Consider the following 20,600-nt stretch of genomic DNA (forward strand, 5'->3'; position numbering starts at 1 on the left):
GTGGCTCACAACCACCTGTAATGAGATCTGGCACCCTCTTCTGTGTGCATAATAAATAAATAAATCTTAAAAAAAAAAAAAAAAAAAAAAAGATGGTGTCAAAGCAGAGTCTTAAACTGTGGAAAATATTTTACAAGTTAAACCTGAAAGTCTCCTATTTGGTAAATAAAAATTCATATCAAATATATATTTACTGTCCACAATTAGCCTCGCATAACTTCCTCTTAAAAAACTCTTTCATTTTAAATCCATTTTGATTAAAAACAAGATCTGTTTTTCTAAATTTTTCTAAATAGTGTTCATTGAAGGAAATATTTTCATTGGTTAACATTATCCTTTTTTGAGAAGCTTTTAGATGTATGATAATTTTATTTTACATGTGCCTCCTATCAAAGTACCATATTTCAACACAATATAGTATTATGTGTCAATTAAAAACAAAACAATTAGTTAACTTGAAAATACTTAGTTCCATTGCTAAATTTTATATAATTGGGAATTCCTTGACTTTGTATTCACCGAAATTATGTCATCATTGTTACAGGAATAACATGTGAAAAATAAAGGATCCCTTGAAAACTTCTGACCATTTTCCCAACTTTTCTTCTCTTGTTTCCAACTTTCTCAGTTAATCACAAAGCTTCGCTGAAGTTATACAACAGAAAATTTTTGGCAATGTTGTAAATTTCATTAAGAAATAAAGAAATCTGGATGTGGTATCACACAGATTTACATTCAGCATCTGGAGGCAGAGATCTCAGTGAGTTTTATGCCAGCCTGGTCTACAGAAAAAGTTCTAGACCAGCCAGATCTACACGGTGAAATATTGCTGAGAGGGAGGTGGGGGAAGGGAGGGGAGAGAGAGAGAAAGACACAGACAGAGACAGACAGAGACAGAGACAGAGAGAGAAAGGAAAAAAGAAGAGAAGAGGGTAGGGGAGGAGAGGGGAGAATAGAATAGAAGAGGAGAGGAGGAGGAGAGGAGAGGAGAGGAGAGGAGAGGAGAGGAGAGGAGAGGAGAGGAGAGGAGAGGAGAGAGGAGAGGAGAGGAGAGGAGAGGAGAGGAGAGGAGGAGAGGAGAGGAGGAAGATGAGAAAAGAAATGTACAATTGATTTTAATTTATTCACTTGCCAGTGAGGATTATTGTTTGTCATTTAAAGTCAAGATGTGTGTATTAACACACTAACTCAAACTGAAAAAATTGATTGAAAGTTATTCCACTAAATATTTTTAACTAGGGAAATAATTTTGAGAATTAAAAAATTCTCAATATATAAAATTTCATAGGTCTATATTTGTTTTAAAAATATTTCATAGGCACAGCAAGCTTATTGAATATATAAGTAGATCATTTCTCATTTATCAACACAATCTTTTAACATTTTTGTTATAAGTGTTATTTAACACATTTTTAATTAAAATATAATCTCATCACTTTCACCTTTCCCTTCCCTCCCCTCCCCCTCCTCCGAACTTCTTCCCTGCATCCCACTCTCAGATTGAGATTCTAGTCTTCCTTGATTATCGTTGTAACATGTATGTGTGTATTTATATAGATGTACAGATATACAGGTACACCCTGCCGAATCCGTGCTTACTATTCAGGGCTGACCATTTTGTATTGAACATAGCTATATCACAGCTCCTGTGTCTGTGGCTGAGGGAAATGGCTGCATGAAAAAAGATCTGAACATTGGCAATATCAATAGACATTCTAAAGTGGAAGACTCGGACCTCACAGTCATACCCCCAGTCAAGGAACCACAGGCAACTGATGACTTGATGATCACCCTGACTGGTTACCCAATACAAAGTGATCAGCCCTGAAACAAACTGTCTCTCATTGTTATTCTGTATTTGATTAAGAATGCTTTAAAAGTTTCTATATAATAATATCCAGAGTGCCAAAATATTTGATCTTGGGAGACTACAAACAGCCATATATATATATATATATATATATATATATATATATATATATATATATATATATATATATGTACTTTGTGCAAAGGAAATAAATGAAAATGACTGGTAGACCATTAACTCTACCAAGGTGTCATCCACTATAATCTAACAACAACATGCAATACAGATGTTTTCAATCACATGTTTCAACACCACATATTTTAAATGTGCTAAATCATTTTGATATCATCAGATTATATTACCTGAATATATTATCTAAATGTTATATTGTGTGTATTACATATATATTATATATAATATAAATATATAAAATATTGTGATGGTTATGCAGTGGAATCAAACACTTGGGAACCATTATTTGTTAACAGGCTGGCTTCTCTTTCTTCTTGGGCAATAATTATCACTACTGCATGATAGAAATTGTTATGGTAGTGGCCATGCAGAAAAATGTCCTTATTACTCTAGTGTAACACACTAGAGATTCTTTCAAGGTGGTGTAGCTTTTCCAATTCTGCACATTTAGAAATGCTCATATTTTCTTCTGAAGATATTTATTCACAAATTATAAGCCAGGAAGGCTTCTTTGTCTAACATGTCTAACTCATGTATATAGACAAGTTCAGATTTGACTTCCAACCTAAAAACTGCCACATTTTCATGTACTTATCCTTGGAAGCAGCCCATGCTCCTGACTGTTTTCTGGGTGTTGTCATGTACATGTCCTGCTTCCTCCTTTAAACCACAATAAGCTATTTTCCATCCTGTTTCATTAATCATTGCCTTCTAATTTATTTTCTTCTAGTGGTTTCACTGATCTCTGCTTCAAATACACTGAAGACTTGAAAATTCATGTCATCTCAACATGTTTTTCTGACTCCTTAATCTGTTTAATTCTGTCAGCCAGGCCTTGGCAATATTTCTTGTACTTGCTGTGTGTGTCCTCTTTGCATTTTAATGCTCCCAGTTCCCCTGCATCTCTGTTTAGAGGAACCATCACTTTTCATCTGTTTTCCTTCCCAGGCTTCCCCTTGCCGCTCCCATCCAGCTGACTACAAAATTTACACCAAGCACAATGTTCTTCAGCTACTCTCAAGTTTATCCCTTCCCAGATAGCCATTAATTGCTTACACTGACAGTCAGAACGTTCCAGACAAAACCTGCTCCACATCATGTGTGTGTTTACTGTCTCTTCTGCACATACACACTGCATCTTAGCTGCGGGAATAAAGATGTATTCTGAATAAATTCAGTAATTTGGGCTTTTTCATTCATCTTTTTTTTTCTTATGCACTCCAGATTTTCATACTGTTGTTTGTTCCTTCTGGTTATTGCTCCTGCTTTCCAAAGCCATCCTTTGCTATATTAAAAATCATAATAATTTTGAAAGCCTTATGTGCTCAAAGAAGAGATCCTCAATAAAATTAATTGAAGAACATGTCTGTTTCAACGAAGAGAATGAAGGGTACATCTCTCAAACTGGCAATTTAGAGTTTAAAGTGTATGTGAAGCATTATATTTGAGTCTAGAACATGAGAATATTTGTTTTTAAATATGTCTAAAGTAAAACTCTATTACAATATTTTGAAATATAAAGCTTACTGCAGAAACTTTTGGGCATTCAGACTAAAGTTAACTAATTTTTGAAAGATACCTAGTAGTGCAAGTATGTAATATGGTAGAAAGGCAGAGGATACTAGATTTCCTATATTTGCAACTGCAGATATGATTCATAGCAATGGGGATTCTGCGTAATGTTTGAGGCTGTAGTACAAGAGTACTATCGTTCCAAAAGACAACTCTAAGAGCAAGCTGGTTCAACTAACACATGAAACTTAAACTGATATTCTGCATTTCAGGTCAAATTTCATATAGTTTAACAAAAGATAGACTGTAAATTCACAATATGTTTGAACAGAACATACACGTATACACACACACACACGTACATTTCCACACATACTCATATGCACATTTAATAATTTATCTGGAAAAGAATAGCCAAATAAATATATAATCATCTTCTCCCGACTTCTCAGGAGAGAGGATAGCTAAGGGCTGTGAGAAAATGAGAAATTTCTAACTTCACAATTATTATCTAAAAGATGAAAATTCACTTTCGGCTTTGACTTTACCTAGGGTTATGTATTACAATGATCATCATTTTGTGGCTTATGAATGTATCGGGATTTTTATGATGTAGATGCTAATGTGAGTGAGAGAAGATGGAAAGTGGGGGTGAAGACAAGAACAAGTTTAGTTTGGATCATAAATCTGACCTAATAATCTGTGCATCCATCTTTGGAAACTGTTCAATCAACAAAATTATCTGCATCCCCACATTATTTAAGAAGCTCCATAGAGAAGCTCTGAGATGACAAACACTGGCAGCACAGCTAAGTCAGGAAAGCAGCAGCACAGCCTGAACTGAAGCAGTCATTTTAGGAAATCCTGAATCCTCTCTCCACTTGGGATTAAGAAAAAGATGCATACTTTTTTTTAAGAGGGTCCAGTACATTATGTTAATCATAATAACTGAAAAAGAGGTACATGGGAGGGTCTGGGGATAAATGGAAGAGAGAAATGATATAATTATATTACAACCTTAAAAATAAAAAATAAATATAAATACTCTGGATAACTGATGGACTGTCTCTTTAAAGACAGCTTTTCTAAAATGATGCAAAGCCTTCATTCAAGTCCCACGGCAGTTTCCCTGCTGCAGCTTTTGTTGCTTTGGGTAAATAATTTGCACATTGCTTGCCCCATGGTATGGAAAAGCAAAAGTCACTGAAGCCTTCATACAGACATTTGATATTATTCTCCTCTCATGGTTGCTAAGTTGAGTATGTGTGGATGAGCAATGTGATTTAAGCAGGTATTACCAGTCTATAATAAAAGTAGGATACATTCTCAGTCACACACAACTGAGAACACAAGACTCTACTCACACAATGGCAGTTTAACAATAAAAATTACTGATATTCTAATCATAGAGATAGATAGATAGATAGATAGATAGATAGATAGATAGATAGATAGATAGATAGATAGATAGATAGATAGATAGATAGATAGATAGATAGATAGATAGATCCTCTCTTTTTCCTAAAACACATTTATGAAAGAAATTGATATGTCTTGTCAGTGTACAAGAGCAATAGCATTCAGAATGTAGAAATGCTTCCTATTCTGTGTTCTTCTGTTTCCAGGGGACATCTTAAAGACAGTCACCCAGCCACCACATGCAATAGGAAATAGCTGAAGGATTGAGAGAAAAACAGGGCATTCCAGGCTATCCTTAGTGGGCACTTGTGGAGAGGAACAAGACTTATGTGAAGACTTATGTGTATATTCTAGTATCTAAAACAGTCTGAAAGCTACATCTAATTATAAGTTTGTCTTTACTTTTTTGAGGCTCAAAAATATTAAAAGTTCTAAACAGCACAAATGAGAGCAAATATACACCTTTTATTGTATTTACTTTATATGATATAAGACTGTGGCATGAGTAATAGTTAATTTTCTAACCCAGATATTAAAACAGTAGTTTAAAAAAATTCCATTCTTAGCCGGGCGGTGGTGGTGCACGCCTTTAATCCCAGCACTCAGGAGGCAGAGCCAGGCGGATCGCTGTGAGTTCGAGGCCAGCCTGGGCTACCAAGTGAGCTCCAGGAAAGGCGCAAAACTACGCACAGAAACCCTGTCTCAAAAAACAAAAACAAACAAAAAAAAAAAAATCCATTCTGAGTGATTGCAGACTATGGGACTCCACAGTATTATTTCTGGTTGAGGAGATGAGTCTAAGTTTCTACTGTGCATTACCATTAGCTTTGTGGACTCTGATTCCATATGTTGCCTGAATTCAGTGACTTCTAACTTTCCGTCCTTTCCTGAGGATCTCTAATGTGCAGAGCCATGAAGCGTTTAAGAAAATGCAGTGATTCAGGTTTAAATATCTAATGCCAGGACCAGTTGTTCTTTTGGAATTTTGAAAGCTCTGATGAAATGAACATACATGAGAGTTACTTGAATCCAATATATATTTCTCCTTTCTTCTCTTTCTAAAGTTGTGATCATCTCTCTGTTCACATATTGTATGTATTAGTTATAATAATTTTAGGCTCAAGTTTCTGAAAACCAAGCATGCATAAAGCACACTGATATTTATAATTTTATATAACAGGAAGTCTAAAGATAGGGAAGACTCCATGATTGGTTGACTGAATGACTGAAAATAAAATTTCTTCTGGTTTTTCTGCTTTGCTATTTTCAGTTATCAAGTATCTTCAAAATAGATACTGGAAGAAATTATATCACTGCATAATATATGTACTCTTTATCTAAATAATTTTAATATTTTAATTACATGTTGAAAAGGTCATATTCTCACAAAAATGATTCTGGATTATGTTCACCCTGAGGTTATATCCCCATACCTAATGTATAGGAGAATTTTGGATATAGTAGATAATAAGTATTACTTTTTGGAATTATTTCTGAGTAGGTAAAAATTAGTTCATTGTAGTTCACACAGTTACATGAAGAAAGAACTTTGAAATCACATGATCTAATTTTGCTTTTTCTGAGCTTCTGCATTGTCATACCTAAAACAGATTTATTAATTCCCAGTTCCTAGAGATATTGATGTTTAAATGTGATAATCCATAACAAATGATAAATCCACTTTCTTGTTTGTGGTGGTGTAACAATTTCAAAATACTTCTAAAGCCACTTATTAAAAATATATATAAACACATTTATTCATCTTTATATGTCCATTCCAAAGGAGTCACATAATATTAGAGACATTGTAGCAATTACCAAATAATTTGTTTGTTAATAATATCATATAATCTTTGTTAATTTATTTGCCTAGGTTACTTTTCCTTCCCTAGTTCATGTATTTTTTTTTTTTTATTTAGACTAGTGGTTCCAATGGTATATAAAGAATTGGCTCTTATATGAGAGGAAATCATTCTGTGTGGCAAGAACATTCTCCCTTTGTTCAGCATAGTACAGGCTTCTTTACCTCCTCCCTTGACAGTCTATATTTATTACCACTGGGTAATTCCCAGTTGAAGTTTTGATTGAGCTTTCTCAGAGATGGGCTGTATTTTTGCACACTGGGAACCTGGCTGTGTTCCTTTGAACGTGATTTGTCATAGAAAGCTTTCCTAAATAAAATCATACAAACTCAAACCCAACACTAAACACCAAAAGATACAAGTTTTTTATTCAAACTTTATTGCTTGAAACTATACAAAACTATAAAGCCAGATAAGCTTCATTTTGCTTTATGTCAATGTGAAACATACAGATACTTGTACTTTATAACTATTACTTTAAATTAGGGGACAAATGTATCTTTCTATCATTTTTGCATGATTTTTAATGATGCATTATTTTATATTAAAAAAATTTATATAAAAATAACTGAAACTTCATAGTACTATATTTATATATTTACCTTAAAAAAACATCACTTGATTCGGATTAATTTATCCAAAGTAAAAAAAAAAAAAATAACAAAAATTTTGCTATGACAAGCACCAAACATTTTTAGGCTAAGGCAGTTTGAGTGACAGGCATTAGCTGATAACTGAATGTGGCTTTAAACATTTCTATACTATTACCTACATCGTTATATAGTACTTATTAGCATAGTATCACCAGCTAACATTATCATTGCCCTGCTATTTCAGAATTACTGCATTGTTTTCTAGAGCATGATTAGTCCTTTCCACGTATTTTCTTTATTTTGACATCATTCATTTGCTCCTGCATTTCAGCACAGCTGCTTTGCTAATTGCAATGGAAGCAAATGGGACCAGACCCTAGAACAATAAAATATTTGAATATCCCACTTATTTGAATTTTAGAGAAAGCACAGGGATTCCAATATAAATAAATTCAAAAGTATGAGCCTACTGTATAAAAGGCAAAAGTGAGCAGTCAGCATGTTGGGAATGTATAAGTGGTATATGTCTACTGATCAGAAATGAAAGCATGTGTTTGCTTGGTCTTTTGGCTCCTAGATGTATGACCATAAAAGCTGTCTAAATGTTTTAACCTGTGCGCCAAGTGTTTTTGAAGATAGCCTTTCAGAACAGCGGCCTGAACTTGTCTTTATCTTCTTCCGATTACTACCCATTATGTTGCTGAGAACAACTTCACAGGCAGGATACAGTCATTTACACAAGTAGCAGAAAAGAATAGGATGGACCTGAGAGAAATAAGAGATGGTCTCATCAGACTCATCAGGCAGTGCTTTGCACGACTCTAATTCTACCATCAATGCACTTTGAAAGCAAGAGAGAAATGTGCCTGCACTACTTTATCTCACTCCATTTTTGTCTTCCATTTGACAAGTAAACTACTAAGTAATTTTCTTTTCAAAAATTGTAAACATGTATGAAACTGTCAGGCAATGAAATTGATCAATTCTTTCTGAACCTTATTTTTATATGAATGTGAAATATATCTGTCTATTTATACATATGTCCATTTGTAACTCTATCAATTTGTACCCTAGTCCGTTTGTCCATCTGTCTGTTTGTCCATCTGTTTGTAACTACTCTTTACTCAGATTCCTAAAACTCAAAAAATAGCAACAAATATCCAAAGTCATTGACAGAAGGTAATACTAGATGTATTCCAAATAAAATGAAGTATGCCATTTCAGAATGTAGATGAAAATCATTCATATCAGACTTGGCATCTTGCAAGAAATCTTCTTCATCGAGGAAGAAATAACAGTGTTGAGTGCAAGAGTGACCATGTATTAGAATTTCAGGTCCAAGAGTGCACAGTTAATTTTGAAAAAATGAAGTAGAAAGTTAAGAATAGTCAAAAGAAGCTCAAGTATCTAAAAAAAAAAAATACTTCAACAATTCATCTTTCTTTCATGCAGCTATGACAGCTTATACATGTCTGCGATATAAATGATCTGATAGTTTTAGATATAATTTTCACCTGTGTTAAAGTTTAGAAGTAAAAAGGAGAAACAAAAACCAAAAAAGTGCAAACAAAGGTGATTGTACTTCCGGTTGCTTTGCTAATCAATGCTGGCCACTCTGCCAAATGGAACTCCTAACTTTATGGCTATGCTGGTTTCTCAAGCTCAGTGCAGTAGACCAACACTAACAAAGCAGGTGAACAATGTTGGCAGGTGAATGTAAATGAGACACCCTGGAAGCATCACCCACTCTGTGATGTTGCCATCTTTAAGCTTGCACTTTTATGCTGCACTAGCCAAAGTACATAAAATATGTTTAAATATCTAAATTAATTTTGAGTGGTTTTCATAAAAAGTATATGATCTGGAATGATAACGTTAAGCAATTTGAAAAATTGAGCTCTTACTTAATAAAAAGATGCACCAGCTGCATGTATAAGAATGCATGTATTAGTGATGGAACCTTGTACATTGATGCCATAACATATTTTGAAACTTTGCAACTGCCATGAGTGAGGAGTTGATACTTTACTGATAAACAGGATGTTTCTAGGCAGCAAAATGTGATTCTGTGGTCTTTGTATATTCTTCATCCCTCTCAATAAGAAATCATTTCACTTTAAGAAATGTTTCTTTCATAATCTCCATCCCACTCGTTCCACATGCTACAAGACTGCAACATGCTGTACTCTCATTGTCATAGCTGTGATCTGTATCCTCTTTATCTCGCTTTTAAATTACTGCAACAGGTTCCTAATCGAGCCTTTTTGCTTTGACCTTGACTTTATAAATCATCTGTTGCCATAGTTACCTTTCCCAAAGCTAGGATATAATCATAGAACTTCCCAAATCAAAATGCCCACTGCCTTTCTGCTCTCCTAAACAAAATATCCATATATTCATCGAATATTGACTCATCTTACTTGATCCCCAAGCTTGCTTTCCCAAATTCCAAAATTGTCTGTGTGGACCTATCAAAGCACATATGTTAACATTTGTTTTTGTTCTTTGGGGTTTTATTTGCAATCAAATTTTCTTTTGCCTAATGCAATACTTTGATGGTAAGGATATATCCATGTCAGAAAATTATTTTTTGGTGTTAAACTTATTGATGTATTGTAACTCTCCCTCAAATATGCTGCTATTTAATACATTCACTGTGTCATTCATCATGCCAAGAAATTGAGTAACATATGTGATGTAGACAAAGAGGACCCAGGATTGGGTATGCTTAGAAGATATTCATGGTTAGTGCAGCTGAGACATATACTGTGTTTCGTTTATTTTCCATGTTATCAGATAGGCAACTGTGCAGATCTTTGCAGGATTATATTCCTGAAGTATTATTCTTTAATTTAGTCCACTATATCAGACCTTCAGATAATCTGATCCTAGTAGGTTTTTGTTTTTTTGTTTTTTGTTTTTTGTTTTTTTTTTTTTTTTGATTCCCACATCTTTCAGGCACTAGGCATTTATGAGATAATAAATTCTTGACCCAGTCTCAATTTCGCAAATTTCCTTCCGTTATGCTTGTAACACCATTTACTCTGATTTATTTTTAGCTTGTGATTTCAGTGCTGTCTGATTTTAGAATTCTTAGTGCCCCTCAACTTATTACTAAGCTACCTTCCCCTCTCTTCTCAGTACTCAGTGTGCTAAGCCAGGGAATTCCTTGCATACAGCCCACAGTTCCATTGCCTGAAGTCCTTCAGCTGCCGCTGATGGAAGTGTGAATTCTTGTTTGGTTTGTCCCATTTCTTCCTGATTTAAATATTTTCTCTTGCTTGTCTTCCTTCTGACTGTACTCTGACTTGTAGCTTATGTCCCGCTCTGATACGGGGACCTTTCCACATAGCTCATAGCAAGAAATGGAAAGGTATTGTGGCTAGTATTTATATTGGGAGTTAACACTAGGCATTTGCCCTCACAATCTCATTTCTTATTTGTCCAAAGCTAATAGTAATGAATGAGAAAATACTACTGCTAATAATAAGATACTAACAGTATTAATTCTAACAGTATTGATGATAATTTACTAATTATATTATTAATAAAATATTACTACTAATAAAACATAGATAACATTAACATTAGTAGCATTACATTAAAATTTCTTGTAAAAATTAAATAACACATTGAATTTATTTCATAAACATCTATTTGATGCTATAATTAGTAGAAACCAAATACAGATAAATAGGTAGAAAACAAAAACAGATAAAATCATCTATCTACATGTTAGTTGTGATTTCAGTAATGTCTAACAGATTGATTGCAGTGAGACTGTGACATTTACCTCAATTCTCCTAAAAAAAATCAAGACAGTTTATGATATCATAAAGCATATTTTTGATATATTTGTTCTATGTTAATTGTATTGATATTGTGCATAATCTGCTGGACTTTGTTATATGTCTCATCCAGCTACTCTTGAGAGATAATGAATAGTAAGTAAAGCATCTCTTCACTTCCCAGTGGCTTTCTTATAACCTGAAATCATGGCACTGGGGAGTTCTTACAGGTCCATCTTAATGTCATTATTTGACTACAATAAGGAAATAAAAAAAACCAGAAATGTACAATTCATATAATTCCAGCACAGATGATGGTATGCTCTGTGTTTTTATGGTTTTAATAAAAATGTCTGATGTTTGGAGTTCTTAAGAAAATGTTGGTAGTGCACAAGCTTAGCCATGATGCATGTGTAGAAATTACAGTATTAATTTCACTGAAGACAGTATTAAATGGCTCATTAGTGGAGTCTTGACCTGCAAAGACTGCTCCTGAAATGTGTGCATGCCGAGGGAAGTCACGTGCTCACTGCCTCCTCTAAGGTGCTCCTTGTGTTTTTGTTTCATATCCACATCAATCACAGAAAGGATGAATAATGAACAAGTTGATTAAGGCAAATTTGAAACAAAATATTTTTAAGAATGAGGTAATTGGCAGCTCTGTTGGGAAAAGATCGCACTTCTGAATATTCCCTTGAATAGAAAACTAACTTATTTAAATGTCAGTGGTTGTTTTATAAGCAGTATCCATCCAGGAGCATAGCATTTTAAATTTAATTCTCTTAGAAAGTTTGAAGGCACAGGTATGTGTATGTATGTGCCTGTACAATCTTTCCCCCTTTATATTTTTATCAAAACAGTCGTTTAAAGGTCAATTTATGCATATTTTTCTCTGCTTCTAGGACAATAGAACCAGAGCTTCATTTGTACAAACTCACACAGGGAAAGATTCAGGTTATCTAAAATTAGGTTAGACAGTCCTCAGCAAGGAAATCAAAGGTGTCTTATATTTAGTTCTAGTGGGATATCCCACTGTGCAACGGTGTGACCATTGTGTGCCTCCTGGGCTGTATGGAGCATAGATGAGTTTCATGAAGTACATCTTTAGGAACACATAGGGGGATATTTTATTCAAAACAGAAAGTAATTTATTTTCCAAACTACCAGATAGTACTGGGATTATTTCTAATTTTTAATTCAATTTGTATTTCACTACTTTTTTTTTTAACACAGTCATAAAATAGCCTATTAAAAAGTTTATTTTTTTTTTACTGCATCTGCATTAAACAAGTATTTGTAAAATGAGAGAACATTTATTTAACGGAGAATAGTGTGCCTACCATTGATATCAAGACAAATTGGCTTGTGATATATATCATTATTGTTTTGTTAATGGTTTATTCCTTTTATGTTGGCAGGTTCATGAAAGACAGCTTCAGACGAAGAACAAGGATAGTTGGTAGGCATGCTCAGAATATGAGTGTTGTTACTTATGAAAAGGGAGTCATGTGATAACTTGAAGGATTCAGATTTAAAGTTGCCAGGCTTTCTTTTTATCCAGCAAAACTAAAGCAGACTTTCTCTATATTCTCTCTCTTTTCCCTTCTCCTTTCTATCCTTCTTTTCTCTTATTATTTGCTTTTTATGGTATGACTTTTTCTTCCATTTTAAAATAATTAGTAAGCAAATTTGTTAGAATCGTCACCATGTCCAAACATATCCAGACTCACTTAACTCACTTTCACCCAGGAATGATAATCTATTGAAAACAAGGCAAAAAAAAAAAAGTTCAATAAAAAAAAGGAAAAGCTTCTCACTTATGTTAATATATTTAAAGTAGCATCAGAATCATTGACTACTTCAGAAGATTGAGATTAAATAATAAATAAAATTAATTAGAAAATGATAGATTTTATATAATGTAATCTCCAGGAGAAGCCTGGTTATTTTTCTATTTAGGAATGGGATTAAGGTAGTATTACTAATTAGACATTCCTTCATTTTGCATAGTTAAAATAAAATGTGGGAGCTGTGAATCCTTCTTATGACTATGTGGTGAAATATTATCTCATATGTATTAGAACTTTACATTTAAATAGTTGTTAATTGCAGGCCTGAGGAGATTATAGACATGTAAATCATATAGTTAAGAGGGCTTGGTTTTCATGGTTAGCAGCTCTGTTTGTTACAGATCTTGAGAGTGATGCAGAATCTTTCTGCCATGCAAACTGATTGCAGTTCTGATGATGATTCAGCCCTGGAGCTAGAAGAGGTCTTCCCAGTAAGTGTGTGTGAACAGAGGTTTCGCTGATAGCAGCCCAGGGAGCTATGATTCTTTTTTTTTTTTTTTTTTTTTTTTTTTTTCTGTCTCTAGTTTTAGTGCATGATGTAAAATTAGGATTATACCTCAAAAACAGTGCCTAACATTGAAGGTATATTTTGATCATCTGTATTTTTTTGCAACAGACATGAATTATTAACTAACACACCCAAATTTATTAAGCCTTCATATATTTTCCACTTTCAGATACTGCATTTCATTAATTCTAGGGAGTCCCATTAATATACATCCCACTAAGGAAACTATTGCCAACTGGAATATGACACAATACTTTTTTTATAGAAGTTTTATTTCCTGTTTACTGAAAAGGAACTTTTGGATGAATCTAGGTCCATTTTATGATGTTTAATGGATAGATACGTGATGAAGTAAATTAACGATGAGATGACTTGATTGAACTATCCAAATATTTCTTTACATTGATATTTCAACTTTTCTAATTTGTTTCTCTGTCGAATCATCCACAACTTTTTGTAGTTGTTTTCTGTTTGTTTGTTTGTTTGTTTGTTGCATCAGGAGTAGGAAAGCAGCACTGAGTTTGTAAGAAAACCCTGTTGTTCACACAGCATTCCTCCCAGCCTCTGATTTACATTCTGCACGTTTCTCTGCCTCTCATCTGGTCCATATTTCTTCTTTTTCGTTTTTATATTGAAAATAGATTGTTTTCTCATTAAATATATCCTAGTTATAGTTCTCCCTCCTTCTATCCCCCCTCCAGTTCCTCCATACCTCCCCTTCTGTCTGGGTCCACTCTATTGCTGTCTTTCATTAGAAAAGAATGGGCTTCTAAGGGATAACAACAAAACATGGCAAAATACAATATAATAAGATGAAGCAAAAACTGTCAAAGTTGGACATGGCAACCCAGCTGGAGGAAAAGTGTCCCAAGAGCAGGCAAAAGAGTTAGAGAGCTACTTCTTCTCAGAGTCAGGAGTCCCATAAAAACACTAAGCTAGTACCTATAGTACACACACAGAGGACCTGACACAGACCCCTGTAGGCCCTGTGCTTGCTGCTTCAGGTTCTGTGAGCTCATATGTGCCTTGCTTAGTTGACTCAGAGGCAGTGTTTTCCTGGTGTCCTCCATCCCCTCTGTCTCTTATAATCTTTGCACCAAACCTTCCATGGTATTCTCTGAGCTCTGAGAAGACGACTTTGATGGGGACTTCCAATTTAGACTCATTTCCACATAATGTCTGGCTGTGAGTCTCTGCATCTGTTTCCATCTGCTGCTGGATGAAATTTTCCTGGTGATGACTAGATAAGGCACTGATCTATGACTATCATTGGGAAACATTTTATTGATTGTTTTAGACTCACAGTTTTTGGTTTTACCCTAGGTCCCTGGGCTATCTAGTCTCCATTTTTTGGATACCCAAGCCATGTCAGATATGGATTCCTTCTGAAGGAGTGGGTCTCAAGTCAAATCAGATATTGGTTAACTATTCCCACGAGTTCTGTGCCACCATTGCCCTAGGATATTTTTCACATAGGATAGATTGTAAAAGATTTTGTGCTGTCCATGTTTCTCTTTCAGTATCCTGTAGAGTACCTTCCAGCACCAAGGAGACTAGAACATAGGGGTGAAAACTCCATGTAGGCAGCAGCTCCACTTCTCCATGTCCACAAATTCTGATGTTTTCATTGGAGATTTTAGTAAATTGATCCTTAACCACTATATCAAAGCATACTTAGAACTTTCCACCCCCAACTATGTCATCAGTGTCTTTTCCTCAAGAAAATCTCTTTAATCAATTAATTACTCTTTTTTATTTCAAACCATCTTCTAAGGGGTTAAGTTATAATACTACTAATTATAGGTAATATGCTATGTTTATCACTGAGGGAAACTACCATATACATTAAATAATAAAACAAAGAATCTATTAAAAGTATCCTATGCATTTGAAAATTTCATTCATATTAAACTTTTATTTTGGTAAATTTAATCATATGTATATGTAGAGAAAATAGACAATTGTGCCTAAGTACCAATGACATGCATTCAACATTTATCTCATTTTCCAACTTTTTAAGTCTGTTTCTCTTCTTTTTTTCCCATTCTGGAGTAATTTCTTTAGAAAAGTGATTATGCATATCCATACCCTCACAGGTCCTTGCATATCACATGGAAGTAATGAACCACAGAACTGCCTCCTCTCCAGTCTACCCTTTGGAACACTTAGGCATTGTATTATTTCCCTAAATATATAGCAATACACATTAGCCAGGTAGAAGTACATTTTAACACAGTCTTGTCATATCTCCTACCCAACTGCTACAATTTTAAAATTTTGAATGCCTAGTTCATATTTAACTTATATTCCCTTGATTGTCTCACAGATGTTTTGTGAAAGTTACTTTCTTCTCTCCCATCCCTCCATTCCTTCCTCATTCCTTTAACACTTTCTTTCCTTCTTTTCTTATGAATCAGAAGAAAAGCAAGTTGGTAATTGCATTAGAGGGGCTGAGGAGATGGCTCAGCTGTTTAGACATGAGTTTGGGTCTCAGCATCCAGAGGGTGGCTTACATCCCTTACTCCAGTTCCAGGGGTCCCATGCCCTCTTCTGACCTTCACTGGCACTGCATGCACATGGTGCACAGACACAAAAACAGACAAAGTACTCATGTGCATAAAATAAAATTAAATAAATAAAACTTTAGAAATGCATCTGGATTGTCAGGCTGACCAACAGGTAGGGCTGAGGCAGGATTGGTCCAGCCCGTCTCTCCCTGGGGCTGAGTGGGATGGTGAGTTTCGAGGGCCTAGACCTCCCCTGTCCACCAGAGAGAAGCACATTGAGCTGGGAGTCTTGTCAAAGCAGGAACTCGTTTTATTGCATCAGGAGTGGACTTACATAGGTTGGGGTGATGAGGGTGGGGATACGGGGCAATGAGATGATGCCTTCTCAGCAGTCACTAGGCCGAAGTGATTCTAGGTTGGGTTGAGCTGAGTCACTCACATGCAGAAGACAGGTCACCAAACTCGAGCTATCGGGAAGTTACACTGGGCCTCACACCTGGGCCTTATGGGGCCCAACACTGGATATTATACTTTTGTAGTCGCTTTTCCCCTCTACCACGTTTAGAAACCACATATTGTGTCTAGCTTCATTTAGCAGGAAAAGCAGTGTAGAAGGCGGGCTTTGTGTTACATGTGTCATCTATGACTGCTGTCATAACTAGTTCCTGAGCGGATTAGACTCAGTAAGACAGGAGCAGATCGTGTTTCTTTGTCATTGTTATCCTTTGAAACGAGCTCTGTGAGACTGTCCTTCATGCCTCAGAGCCCTACTTTTTATATACTATAAGGTATTAATTAATTCATTGACTTTTTACAATTCTTGCTGTTGAGTAGTTTGGTTATACTATAATCTAATGTATAACTTTATTTTCTCAGTCAATTTTAAGGGATCTCTCCTTTCCTACTTTCCCCTCCTACACTGTTGGCCCATTTCATCCCCACACTGGGAAGTGTACTGGTACCATTTATTTATTTGTTTGTTTGATATGTGTTTTCTTTTACCTCATTTTCTCTTACTTTTTTTCTCCATCTAGATCTTTAATAGCAAACCCAAGGGTAAGGTGTAAATAAAAATATATATCAGCTTCATGTGCTCCTGACACTTGATTTTCCTGAGTGTGTGCTCTGTTTCACTGGCAGGGGTGTGTTTGCCATCTCTCTAATGAACAGCATTGGCTGCTAGAAATTTTGCACTACTGATAAGGTTTCCCTATTGGTCTCTTACTGGCAGTTCGCAGTTTCCCCTCAACCCTTATTTCCTTTGAAATATTTCTTGATTAAGATCCTCTGTATCTTAAATAAAACTCTCCAAGAAAAAGTAACTCACCAAATTGTGTCTTTCCTGAAATCTGCCATGCCAGTAGAAAACAGCTTACATTAGTGCTAGGTCCCCCATGGGGAGTGTAGGCCCGCCTTATTGTGGCTTGCTCTCAGTAGTCTGCACCAGCCACCTCACATGGAAGTACAGCCTCTCTTATCCTCTAAATCTTTAAAACTGGACTTATATTCTCTTAATCTAGTCATCTACTGTTCTCTGGAACAAACGCTTCAAAAAATGAAAATACAACATCCTTGGGATCTTGGCATGCGATTAAGCTTACCAACTCTGTTTTCTCAACCAAAGGTCTGTTCCAAGTGACCAGCCAGCATCTTGACAAGCTGCCTTTGATCATTCATAGTAATTCGAGCCAGTCTATAAATCTGAACTAAATAATTAAAATTCAAAGTACATATACCACACCTTGATAGAGGTTAGACACAAGTTATCTGGTGGCCCTTTTAAAATAAGTTAAAGTAGCATAGTCCTTGCCTTTAATTAATTAACAGTTTGCTATGGCAACATCTCAAATAAAAGCCTATTAAAGTATATCAAAAACTTTATAGATGTAAGCAGGATGACTAATCAATGCACAAGATGAATAAGGAAAAGAAACCTTCCAAGTTTGTATGCACACCCACTCTTATCAAGGAAGCAATCATTCATCAAATATACTTATTATGAATGAATAATGCTCAAAGATTAGTTAGGAATCCATTCATTCACAGGAATTCGAGGAATTATTTTTCATAATTGAAGATGGGACAACCAATGTGATCCTGAGCTGTTAATACCTTATCATCCTATATCTTTCCAAACATCTGGATTCACCAGTAGAAAGCCCAGCCCCTGCCTAACATTGTGTATCTGATCAGGTATGAGAATCCAATTCAGATCCAAGAGAGGAACAATGAATATGAATTCTGACATTGACCTTGTTTACTTATCTGAGATAAACTACTGATGCTTGGCAGTTATTTCTGTATGCTGTATCTTGGTAGAGATTAGCCCTCTGCTAAGAGGACAAATGGTGCATCCTTCAAAACAGAAGGGAGAGTTGAGTAGGAAGAGCAGCTACAAATAGGAAGGTCAAGGTCAAAGCAAACTGGCTTGCTCCATGACACACACTTAAAATGCATATGCCTACTTAGCATTCACAATGTACTCATTATTTATAAGATATTATTGGTATGTGAGTATATTACAGACAAGATCATTGCTTACTTGAAATCTATGCAATGAATGAAATACTTAAAGGCAATATGTCACACAACCATCTACAATAGTCTTCTCTAACTCTTGGTAGAATGGTACCCATTCTATACTCTGATATCCTGGGAAATTTTTAATATTCTGCCATAATGGATCCCTATGGGAGATTTCTCTCCTCCATGTCTATGGTCTTTTCTTGATTGGAGACCATAGTTTAAGAGTCAAGAATGGAAAAATATCAAAGATGAATAAATTGCATGTAGGAATGGATTACTAATGGTCTTATGGGTGGTATAGACCTGAGTCCAAGTGTTTCAACTATGGAAAAAACTGGATTTTGGAAAAATAAAGAGTTCTACATGGAAAATATTGCCAAAAGATATTGGCTGATGAACAAGTAGGGAGAAATGTGTCTGAGCACATGAAAAGGTATGAAATAAAGCAGAAGCAGGCCAATCTTATCTAACAGTACCACCTTGAAAGAGAGTAAAAGAAAAAAGAAGAGTAATGTGGAAAACTTGGTCCTGGGCCAGTACAAATTAGGGCACAGGATGTGTGGTTGGATTGTTTGGCCTCTAGCTGTCTGTTTAGCTGTTACAGGAAGGCTTGTGTTGCTAGCTTAACAATTTTTTTCTAGTTACTCTGTATCTATAATGATTTGGCAGGGTGAAGGAGGCCTAGATAATCAACAAAGAACTGATACACAATGTTTCTTCCCTCACTTCTTAGAAGTCCTACCATTTCTGTAGGAATGGGAAGAGTTTAATATCATACTCAACAGTGAGAAAATTTTCTCCTGTAGTCTAGAGGCCAGCACAGAAAATAGCAATTTCTAGGAATGTTACTTATTTGTATGACAATATACATTAACAGCTAGGTAGTCTCAAAGATGCATGTAATATCTAAGCTGCCTTTAAAATGGCTAGTACAAATCTCTCCATCCTTACCCAAATTTATTTTTGGATGAATTTAAGTTATGCATACAAAATTATTTCTGTGTGTCAAGCTGTGTCATAGTTCATGGCAATAAGCAGGTCTATCTTCCACATGGTAGGTTCAAAAAGACATCCACCCTTAAAATCTCTTCGTTTTCTTGTATCATTTCATTAGCAATTGATTCATGGACAGTTTCCTTCTTGCAGAAGTGTCTCATGAACTGAAGATGTAACTAGAGAAGCCATAGCATGAGCTTCCCACACAAGGACTGGAATCATAAGGGTAAAGGCTGATACGGTGCCGAGCTCAGAGTCCTTGGAATCCCAGCGTCGCATGTTCCAAAAGACTTCAGAAATCACTCCACACAAGGAAAGCCAGGCAATGGAACAGAGGGAAGCAAAGTCCTGGCTCTGCACTTAGAACACTATTACTGACTTTAAAGTTAATGATAATAACACCTTTTGCTCTCCAGAAGAAAACAATTGCGCATATATGTACTCTTTTTCCTCTCCTTCCCCCCCTCCCCACTCCCCTGCTCTGCCCTTCTCCCCATGGTTCCCGTTCCCTCCTCTCTTCTTCTCCCTTTTCTTCTCTGGACCTCTCTTCTCTTCTTTCTTCTCTTCTTCCACCCTTTCCTCTCTCTCCCCTTTCCTTTTATCCCTCTCTCCTTCTATTTGTTTTTTAATTTTTTTCCTTTATACTCTCTGTCTTTTGCATCATGAATCTGTATCCCATTCATTTCCCTCTCTCTTCGTATCCGCCCTCTGTCCTTGCAACCTCCCCTCCCCCCCAAAAAAAAATAAAATTTAAGAGAAAAAAATTAAAAAATAGAAAAAATCGACCTTGTCATGGAGGCTGTAGCATGCTAAAATGAGTCACCCAGGAAAACCTTTTATCCATATAACTTTACTTGCAAGTTTTCATTGCAAAGAGCCATTGGTGTGGTTCAAGGCCTTTGGTTTTTGCTACACTGTTGATGCTGGGTCCTTCTCCGATTTATGATTTTATGTTCATAGCATATGCTCTCTCTGAGACACTCCTAATGTTAAGTTATTATAGAAATACACTTAAGTGAAACAACAAAAGTAATATT

At 35.5% G+C, this 20,600-nt stretch overlaps 1 protein-coding gene across 11 annotated transcripts in view; it reads left to right on the plus strand.

Moving 5' to 3' along the window:
- The window catches only part of Magi2 (membrane associated guanylate kinase, WW and PDZ domain containing 2), a 1,425,274-nt gene that overhangs the window by 25,807 nt on the left and 1,378,867 nt on the right, over positions 1 to 20,600 (plus strand). The window lies entirely within an intron of this gene.

This window comes from Peromyscus leucopus, chromosome 3 (assembly GCF_004664715.2).
Source record: "Peromyscus leucopus breed LL Stock chromosome 3, UCI_PerLeu_2.1, whole genome shotgun sequence".
Classification (NCBI taxonomy): domain Eukaryota; kingdom Metazoa; phylum Chordata; class Mammalia; order Rodentia; family Cricetidae; genus Peromyscus; species Peromyscus leucopus.